General features: G+C 36.7%; 1 non-coding gene across 1 annotated transcript; it reads left to right on the forward strand.

The window, feature by feature from the left end:
* The first annotated feature begins 1,349 nt into the window (after window positions 1-1,349).
* On the forward strand, window positions 1,350-1,540 carry LOC123453968. The gene has a single exon (XR_006633129.1). It is a non-coding gene; the product is annotated as a U2 spliceosomal RNA (small nuclear RNA).
* The last annotated feature ends 5,247 nt before the right edge of the window (window positions 1,541-6,787 follow it).

Here is a 6,787-nt window from a genome sequence, read left to right on the forward strand (position 1 = left end):
CAAGTGGCACCCAACAAACGTGGGGCCCAAGGTATGAAGTGTGACCTGGGTGTAGCTTGATTGGATGGCCGTCCTCACCATTGGATCGCCACCCCACTAGGGTGAGTGAAGATCCATGTAAGATCACTACAGGCAATACATTTGTAAAACAGATCTGCTCCGTGGTCACCACAGAATAAACCGACCTGTGATACAGACCCACTAAGGTAAGACAAATGATGCAGACTTCTAGGCAAATCATTTAAGACTATTTAGTCAGATTTTCAAGGCACAAGAACTGTGGGTTTTGTTTTTGCACTTCTTTTCCTCCTTTTACTTTCAGTTGGCACCATCGTGTGGAATTGCAACATAGTGACAGGGCAACTGAAGCCTCTTGGCCAGGGCTACCCTCTGGCATTGGCTGAAGGCCCCTAGCTCTCTGTGTGAATCCCGACAGCCCGTTTGGGCGTTGTCAAAGACCTCCTATGTAGCCCCTCTTCCTGTCAACAAAACTGGGTATGCAACAGCAAGTAAATGCTCTTAGAGCAGCTGCCAGTTCTTAAAATTGAGGTCAGGCTTGCGTCAAGCCCACCGGGGAATGCCCTGTGCCAGTTCTCCAACCGGGAACATTGCCCTCTGGTCTTGCTGTTTCTCCTCTTTCCTTTTCTATCATGGGACAGACCCTAAGTAAGCATAAATTGTTGAAAGGCTTAAAACTTCTCTCAAGACACAAGGAACATGGGTTAAGAAAAACAAATTAAAAAGAAGATTTAACAAAGAGTAAAAAGGAGCTAATTGCCATAGTAAAAGATATTTTAAAAGCATATGTTCTTTTTATATGTGTGTGTCTATGTGTTTATGTGTGCTCATTGTGCTTGCTTGTTGTGTCATATTTGTGACTGTGACTAAAGAGATGAGAGGGACGCAGGTGACACCGCTTTCTCTTCTAGAGAACCATTTCAAGGAAATCAAAGACCTAAGCATAAAAATTAAAAAGGAAATGTTAAATGTCTTTTGCAGGAGTGAATTTGCCAGATATTTGTTCTAGGTCAACTTCACCTTACATAGAGGATTATTAAAAACAAGAAAACTTTCTCTAAAGAGCTAACTTATAATTTGTCATATATTAAAAAAAAAAAAAAAAGATTGTAATGTCCTGTTACTTAAGAGGAGAAGGTAACTGATCTAACTTCTAAGCCAGCCTGCCTCAAGGTAACAACACAATTCGCCTTAGTTACTCCTGATAAAACCATTTCCAAGTGTGTTATTGGTATTAATGACATAAAATTGTATTAAGACTACTTTCTTGTTAGTAATAGGATTAATAAATTTGGTGTAATTTTTTAATAGCCTTATAAGAAAGATAATTGATCACTTCTTGGCCTTTTGGCTAATATCAAGTGTAGTATTTGTTCTTATCAGTTTAATATCTGATATGTCCTATATCTGAGGACAATATATTAAATGGATTTTTGGAGCTCGGAGTTGGAATAGGAGCTTGCTCCGTCCACTCCATGCATCAACCTGGTATTGCAGTACCTCTAGGAATGGTGCATCCCCTCAGGGGAATAAATTAAAAAAAAAAAAGGAAAGATAATTAATGATGGGGTGAAATGAATTGACTGAAGGAACTGGGAAGGAATTTTTCAATGATTACTTGTTAAAAATGCCTTTTGAATCTTCGCCAGCTATATATCTGATAGAGGATTAATATCTAGGATATACAAAGAACTCAAAAAGTTAACTAATAAGGAATCAAACAAGCCAATCAAAAAATGGGCTATGGAGCTAAATAGAGAGTTCTCAAAGGAAGAAATACAAATGGCATATAAGCACCTAAAAAAATGTTCTACGTCACTAGTCATCAGGGAAATGCAGATTAAAACGACATTGAGATTCCATCTCACTCCTGTCAGATTGGCCACCATCATGAAAACAAATGATCATAAATGTTGGCGGGGATGTGGAAAAAAAGGAACCCTTCTGCACTGCTGGTGGGAATGCAATCTGGTCCAGCCATTGTGGAAAACAGTGTGGAGGTTCCTAAAGCAGCTAGAGATTGATCTACCATATGACCCAGCTATAGCACTCCTAGGCATATATCCAAAGGACTCATCTCATTTCCTTAGAAGTACATGCTCAACCATGTTTATTGCTGCTCAATTTATAATAGCTGGGAAATGGAACCAGCCTAGATGTCCCTCAACAGATGAGTGGATAATGAAGATGTGGTACATTTATACAATGGAGTTCTACTCAGCGGTAAAGAAAAATGAAGTTATGAAATTTGCAGAAAAATGGATGGACCTGGAAAGTATTATACTAAGTCAGGTAACCCAGGCCCAGAAAACCAAGCGCCACATGTTCTCCCTCATATGTGGATCCTAGCTACAGATGACTGGGCATCTGTGTGAGAATGAAAATACTTAGTAGCAGAGGCCAGTAAGTTGAAAAGGAGACATAAAGGGTGGAGAAAGGAAGGGAGGAGGATACTTAATAGGTTGATATTGTATATATGTAATTACAATGATTGTAATGGGGAGGTAATATGATTGAGAATGGAATTTCAAATGGGAAAGTGTGGGGGTGGGGAGGGAGGGAATTACCATGGGATATATTTTATAATCATGGAAAATGTTAATAAAAATTTAAAAAAAAAATGCCTTTTGAGTGGTACTTAGATTAGAATGTTAAAGTATATAAATAAAGGTGTGTGGATGAAAAAAAAAAGAAAGAAAGAAAGAAAGAAAGAGAAAGAAAGAAGGAAATTTTCAGGCTAAACCTAAACACCATGCCTAAAGTTAAAGGTTTTTTAAACTGTTTACAAACTTTAAGAAACAAAAAAACCCCTAATTTTCAGGATAAAATATATTGGGATAGCTTACTTAAGTTTTATCAAATTTAAGTCATGGATAAAACATAAAATTGTTTTATGTTAATAAAAATTTCTGTGGTACATAAAATCAATAACTATCAAGTTTAAGCCAAAATCATTGGTTGTCAAGTAATGTTTTTTCTTTCAAAAAATTTATCAAGGGTTATATTAATATTTACCTAGCTGTTTTGGCTCAGAAAAAAACAAATTCTACTCTATTGTATGTAAAGTAACTGTCTCAATTTTGACACCATGTTAACATTTCATTAGATTTGGCCAACATACATTCAAAAATTCTAGCTATACAGAATAGTCATCTTGATTTTTTTATTTTTTTATTTTTATTTTTTAATTTTTATTAACATTTTCCATGATTATAAAATATATCCCATGGTAATTCCCTCCCTCCCCACCCCCACACTTTCCCATTTGAAATTCCATTCTCCATCATATTACCTCCCCATTACAATCATTGTAATTACATATATACAATATCAACCTATTAAGTATCCTCCTCCCTTTATGTCTCCTTTTTAACTTACTGGCCTCTGCTGTCATCTTGATTTTGATGCTACTAAGGCTACTAATGATTTACTTGCTACAATTAAGTCTGTGTTGCCTGGTTGGGACTCTCTAAGTTCCTGGATAGGCAGCTTTACAGCGGTGGGAGTTTGCCTTCTGCTTCTCTTATGCCTATTGCCTCTTTTCTTAAAATGTTTAATAAAGTCTATTGTAAATGTTCACACAGAGTTCCAAGCTATACACTATAGGACATGTCCTTGGCTCTCTCAGACTTTATCCTAGTTCTCCCTGAATTTTGTCTGGCTGGTGGCCAGAGATGGATAAGAAGGGAGAAGGGAAATCTAAAACAGAGAAAACTGCTGGGTCAAAAAGCACTGAGGATAAGGTAATCTCCATTGTGATGGGCTAAGCAAACAATGGTACTTTACGACTTTTAAAATGATAGGTTTTGGGCTGGAGAGATGGCTTAGCAGTTAAGCACTTGCCTGTGAAGCCTAAGGACCCCAGTTCAAGGCTCAGTTCCCCAGGACCCTCGTTAGCCAGATGCACAAGGGGGCGCACACATCTGGAATTCATTTGCAGTGGCTGGAGGCCCTGGCACACCCATTCTCTCTCTTCTCTCCCTGTCTGCCTCTTTCTCTCTCTGTCACTATCAAATAAATAAATAAAAATAAACAAAAAAATATTTACAATGATAGGCTTATCTAAACAGGTGGTCAGAGGCCAGAGGCCCCCAGCAGTGGAGTGTTTCTGAAATGCCCTTAAAATGGAGATTGTTCCATTAAGGCATTGAGATAAAGAAAAGCACATATATGAGAAAACAAACAAAATAAACTATGTTCAAATAATAGTTAATGTAAGAGAGAAACAGAAAAACAGCAAGCACTACAAAATCAAAAAGAATGCCAAGAATAAATACACACCTTTCAATAATAACTCAATATCAAAGGCCTCAATGCCTTAAGTCTTAGCTGTAGCAATAAGACAAGAGTCATAAATAAAAGAGCTACAAATTGGAAAACAATAGGTCAAATTATTATTTGCAGATAATATGATTCTATACAAAAGGGACCCTAAAGACTCTACCAGTTAACTGCTAGAGCTGATAAACACTTTCAGCAAAGTAGCAGGATACAAAATTACCACACATAAGTCAATAGCCTTCCTATATACCAGCAATTAACATGCTAAGGATGAAATCAGGGAAACACTCCCATTCACAATTGGCTTAAAATAAATAAAGTACTTTGGAATAAAACTAACCAAAGAAGAGAATGATTTCTACAATGAAAACTTTAAAACACTCAAGAGAAATTGCAGAAGGCAGTAAGAAATGGGAAGACATTCCATGTTCCTGGATTGGAAGAATAAATATTATGAAAATGTTATCTTACCAGAAGTAATCAACACAAGTAATGCAACCCTCATTAAAATTCCAAGGACATTCTTCATGGAAATAGAAAAAAATAATCATAAATTCATTTGGAAACACAAAAATTTTTGAATAGCCAAAACTACTCTGAGCAACAAAAATAAGGCTAGCAGTATCACCATGCCTGATTTTAAGATATATTACAGAGCCATAGTAACAAAAACAGCATGGTACTGGCACAAAAAGAGATATGAGATCAATGTAATAGAACAGAGGGCTCAGCAGGTAAGGGGTTTGCCTGAAAAGCCTAGTGGCCCAAGTTCAATTCTCCAGTACCCATATAAAACCAGATGCATAATGTGCCATGTCCTTCTAGAGTTTATTTGCTGAACAGGAGACCCAGATCTAAACCCAGGCAGCTACAGCCACCTAATATTTGACAAAAATTCCAAAAATATTCATTGGAGCAAAGGCAGCCTCTTTAACAAATGGTGCTGGTAAAAATCTGTATATCTATGTGTAGAAGGATGAAAATAGATCCTTATCTCTCTCCATGCATAAGAATCAAGACCAAATGGATCAAAGACCTTAATATCAGAACTAAAACTGAAACTGATAGAGGAAAAAGTAGGGAAACACTTCAACATATTGGCTTAAGCAATGACTTTCTGAATATAGCCCCAGTTGCACAGGAACTAAAACCACTAATTAACCACTGAGAGCTCATGAAATTCAAAATTTTTTGTATAGCAAAGGACACTAAATACAGCAAAGAGACAACCTACAGAATGGGAGAAAAATCTTTTCCCCCTATAATCTAACAGAGGACTAATATCCAGTATATACAAAGAACTCAAAAAATGAATAAGAAATCAAGCAACTTAATCAAAAAATGGGCTATGACCTTAGATTCGATAAAAATGCCAAAAATACTAATTGGAGAAAAGACAGCCTCTTCAGCAAATGGTGCTGGGAAAACTAGATATTTATCTGTAGAAATATGAAAATAGATTCTTCTCTCTTTCCATGCACAAGAATTAAGTCCAAATGGATTAAAGACCTTAACATCAGACCTGAAACTGAAACTGCTAGAGGAAAAAGTAGGGGAAACCCTTCAACATATTGGTCTTGGCAAAGACTTTATGAACATTTGGAATCACAAAAAACCTTGAATATATAAAATAATACTGAGCAACAAAAATAAGGCTGGTCATATCACTATACCTGGTTCTAGCCTATACTACAGAGCCATAGTAACAAAAACAGCATGGTACTGACACAAAAGCAGACACGTAGATCAATGGAACAGAATAGAGGACCCAGATGTAAGTCCAGGTAGCTATAGCCACCTGATATTCAATAAAAATGCCAAAAATACTCATTGGAGTAAAGACAGCCTCTTCAGCAAATGGTGTTGGGAAAACTGGATATGTATCTGCAGAAGGATGAAAATAGATCCTTCTCTCTCTTCCTGCACAAGAATTAAGTTCAAATGGATTAAAGACCTTAACATCAGACCTGAAACTCTAAAACTGCTAGAGGAAATAGTAGGGGAAACCCTTCAACATATTGGTCTTGGCAAAGACTTTCTGAATACAACCCCAGTTGCTCAGGCAATAAAACCACAGATTAACCACTGGGACCTTATGAAATTACCAAGATTTTGTACTGCAAAGGACACTGTGAATAAAGCAAAGAGGCAACCTACAGAATGGGAAAAACTCTTTGCCAGCTACATATCTGATAGAGGATTAATATCTAGGATATACAAAGAAGTCAAAAAGTTAAATAATAAGAAATCAAACAAGCCAATTAAAAAATGGTCTATGGAGCTAAATAAAGAGTTCTCAAAGGAAGAAATGCAGATGGCGTATAAACATCTAAAAAAAAAGTTCTACATCCCTAGTCATCAGGGAAATACAGATTAAAACTACATTGAGATTCCATCTCACTCCTGTCAGATTGGCTACCATCATGAATACAAATGATCATAAATGCTGGCAGGGTTGTAGAAAGAGGAACCCTTCTCCACTGTTGGT

Source organism: Jaculus jaculus, chromosome 12, assembly GCF_020740685.1.
Source record: "Jaculus jaculus isolate mJacJac1 chromosome 12, mJacJac1.mat.Y.cur, whole genome shotgun sequence".
Classification (NCBI taxonomy): Eukaryota; Metazoa; Chordata; class Mammalia; order Rodentia; family Dipodidae; genus Jaculus; species Jaculus jaculus.